The sequence below is a fragment of the Puntigrus tetrazona genome, chromosome 23 (assembly GCF_018831695.1).
Source record: "Puntigrus tetrazona isolate hp1 chromosome 23, ASM1883169v1, whole genome shotgun sequence".
In the NCBI taxonomy this organism is placed as follows: Eukaryota; Metazoa; Chordata; class Actinopteri; order Cypriniformes; family Cyprinidae; genus Puntigrus; species Puntigrus tetrazona.
In genome coordinates this window covers 10,389,900-10,393,895 of record NC_056721.1, presented here as the reverse complement: position 1 = coordinate 10,393,895, position 3,996 = coordinate 10,389,900, and the positions used below count along the sequence as shown (strand labels likewise).

Below are 3,996 nucleotides of genomic sequence, written 5' to 3'. Positions count from 1 at the left end.
TCCAGTATGTATGTTGGGAAATTCATGGATTAGTTTTACAGACTTTGCAGACGGTTTATGACACTAAGCACTATCATAAAGAAACACAGACATGTCCAGATCATAGAAGAGAAATGATGTCCTGTTGATATAATAGTCTAGTGCAGTCTTCTCCCAAGAAGGGCTACTACTTGCAGCAGCTGTTTCTTCCAGTATGGAAAAATGGGACTTTCAAACTATGAGGGGTCTGCAGAAGTTGCTAGGAAGTTTCCAGGTCTAGGAGAGGTCAGTGTCCTGGAGATCCGACATGGTGGGTGAAGCATTCTTCTCCAACCCCAATCCCATTTCCCCTCGCAGAGACCATCATCATCCTCCGGACCACAAACTCCCCTCCACTCAAAGAAAGGTAAATATGGCTAAAACGTTGTATAATCTTCTTCACATTTACTGTGGTTATTCACTTTTAAGTTAACTTCTCTATTTTAAATGTCGTTTTATTATTCCCACAAAAAAGTTTTTTGGTTATTGTTTATATAATTTTAAATACAGTTTTATGCTCCATTTCAATGAATAATCCATTGAAATATTCCATCCACCAGACCTCACATTAAATCAATCCTCAGTGGATCTTCTGCAGAATGGGGAAACTCAGACTATTTTTCATTAATTGGTCGCAAAAATGAACTGGAAGAAAGTGTGTGCACACCGCTGACGGACCATCCAACAGAAGAAACACCTTCATGGAATGTGAGTATTTATACCTAAACTTCCTGTTAGAGTGTTACAAATGACAAAGTCTACCGCTGAATTCTTTTCACTATCACATGATCAAAGGTCTGTTGGATATCTTGAGGTGTGCAGACAGTAAATCCAATTAATTCTTCCTGTTCTGTGTGATGTACACAATATTTTGGAGAAAATAATCATCTAAGAGGTCTCTGCTGAGAGGACTGGTTTAAGCTGGTTATTGCTGGTTTAATACTGGTCTAAATGGTGGGACCAGAATATGATACGATGCTATACAACTCAAGTAAAAAGCTTGCAAAGCTGGCTGACCATCATGAATCTACCTGGTGATGCTGGTTGATGAGATTATTCTGGTTAAACTACCCAAGAAACATTTTTGGACTACCAGCACGCGCAAACATGCCCAACTGTGGATCAGCATCTGCAACATGCAAATTATTTAAAAGTCAATATCCAGTCATTATTTAAAAAGTTATTGTTATGAGATAATAATTGTAATAAAAAGGTGATATAAAACATCAAAATTATGGGTTAAAATGTCCTAGTTACAGACTAAAAAGCCATCATTTTCATGATTACATATCACAGTTATCAAATAAAAATCAATACTATAAGTTAAAATGGTAGAATTAATACTAATCTAAAAGTCAAAATTGTGACATAAAAACCAAAGAAATAACTATAGTTATACCCCTGATTCTCATCTCATATTTTTGTACTCCCTTATCTCAGTGTACTAAATAGTTACCCAGCTCCTGTGGAACTTCAGGTTAGGCAAGCATCCCATATCACCTTCTTCCCACTTCACCTTCCTCTGCCCTGCTCCTGTACCAGATTGACAGCCAGAGTGTGTCCTGCAGACACACAGAGAGCAGTCACAGGAAGCAAAACCAGCGAGGGCTTCCTGAGAGGTGTGTGTCAAGTGTGATATCAGAATCAATTTTGTGTTTGTTTTCGTGATAGAGCAGGTTAAACAAAAGATACTGTATCTCAGCACTAGGATGGGCTTCCTTGGCACTCTTACGTTATTAGTTTGCCTTCCCCGGTTGCCTGGGACTGGCTCCCCTGCTCCAACCTTCCATCCTTCAAATCTTCCTCTGCCCGATGGCTGGCATGGCAGTGGGGACGTTATGTGGGAGATGCCCTCCTGCACCTCCTGCCCCATGTAAGAAGCAAAATACAATATTAAGCATTTCAAGAAAGCACACAACCTATTCTGTAATAATTCAAGTGCTACAGATGCATATTGTTTGTGATTCTAGGCCATCTTTAATCAGCAGCATTGAACATCAGGATGCCGTTTTCAAGGGTCTGAGTGTGTTGGGAGGACTTTACCTTCTGTTTGCTTTTGAGAGCCTTCTGGGACTTAAACAACATTTCAAAGTAAGTTTCATCCAGAGGGACTTTAATTATTTTTTATTCTGGAGAAAGAGATCTGGCAAGATTTTCCATTAATGTATTTTTTTGCCCCCATTTTCAAACAGAATTTAAAAGAAAAGGAAACATGATGAAGAGTCTGGAAGAGAGCTGGACCCCTGCAAGGTATGTTTAGTTTCAGACGAGGAAAGAGCATTAATTCATTAATGATTATGAAAGTTTTATACTCATATAAACTTTGTCATAGGTACCTCATCAGCCATTCAGAATGAGAGTTCAGGGCATGGCCATTCTCATGGGCAGTCTGGACCAGGGAAGATGGGCCTCAGAAGCATGGCATGGATGGTGGTCATGGGGAGATGGCATACATAACTTTTACAGATGGACTAGCCATTGGTACATACAATTTTTACAGAATAAAAGTGCATTAAGTAATAAGTATTTGTTTTTAAATATTTGCAAATTGTTTTTCCCCACAATCCTCTGTTCTGGGAGCATTTCAATTTACAATATCCTGTACTGTATTAAATTTACTTTACTGCAGCAACAAATGCACGTGTAAAACTATAGAATGTTACTTAACGGTAGAGAATTACATAAAAATACACTAAAATATATAGAGTTGCTTTCATTTAGAAATAAAATAATTTTTTAAGCAATTCTGACACTTGTAACTTAGACATTTTTATGAAATAACCTTGAAAACTTGTGGCCTTCAGTATCCCGATTCTCATCGCCATTTAATATCTTTTTTTTTTTTTTTTTTTTTTGGATTTTATCATCTTTTATTGTTTCTCTAGTGCTTAAATGTGTTGCTAAATGTACTATACAAATAAACTTGTATTGTGTTGCATTTGTTGCTCTCTCAGGTGTTGCCTTTTCTCAGAGTCTGACTGGCGGACTCAGCACTACGATCGCTGTGTTCTGTCATGAGCTTCCTCAATGAGTTAGGTATGACAGCCATTTCCATTATATGTGCATTACGAGTATTGCATATGTATATATTCCTCTGCTTGTGTCTGCAGGAGATTTGGCAGTGCTGTTGGCATAGGCTGGCCTGTACGGAGGCTGGCTGTGTTCAGCGTCATCTCTGCTCTGCTTGGCTTTATTGGCGTTTTAACAGGAACTGCACTTGGAAACCAGTGGGCGACACACTCACCTTGGATTCTCACCATCACCGCTGGGTCTTCCTTTATGTTGCTCTTGCCGACATGGTAATAATCTTGATTGGCAAAATACAATAATGACAATTTATCTATGTCTTCATTTTTGAGAAGCTACTGTAACCACAGTAATCACACTGAATACAGTGTCTTTATAGAATTTGATGTCTCCGTTTTTCTAGATGCCTGAAATGCTTCATGGAGATGCTGGATCTTTGAGTCCTCTGAGGCGCTTCCTCCTGCAGAGTTTGGGTCTGTTGATAGGGGGCGCCATCATGCTTTGCATTGCCCTTTTTGAGGACCATATAGCTGTTAGCCTGGGAGAAATCTAAAGATGTGAAGACTTGCTTAAACGAAATCCTCAGGATGTCACACCAGAAATTTCCTTCCAAAGAGGAGTATTATGTACTTATTTTATCCCGTAATGAACTACTGTGTAGCTATTGTGTGGATATTCTGAAGAAAGCACACTGGATGGATTAAGCGATAAAGGGATACAATGACAGAAACTCATATATACACATCCTTGGGCAATTTCTCTTAAATCTAAGCTGGGTTTTAGGTAAAAACTTACTACTGAGTGATGACATACAAAATGGGCTAATGAGAGCATTTCAGGCCTGATGTAATGATCAAGTTCAACATCATCAGTACATTTTTTTTCTTTATCATAAAAATGTTTGTCTTGCAACTTTAAATAGTTTTTTTTTTTTTTTTTTTTTTTTCCAAA

At 38.3% G+C, this 3,996-nt stretch overlaps 1 pseudogene; it reads left to right on the top strand.

Moving 5' to 3' along the window:
- Positions 1 to 719: 719 nt before the first annotated feature.
- LOC122328561 lies at positions 720 to 3,739 on the top strand (annotated as a pseudogene).
- The last annotated feature ends 257 nt before the right edge of the window (positions 3,740 to 3,996 follow it).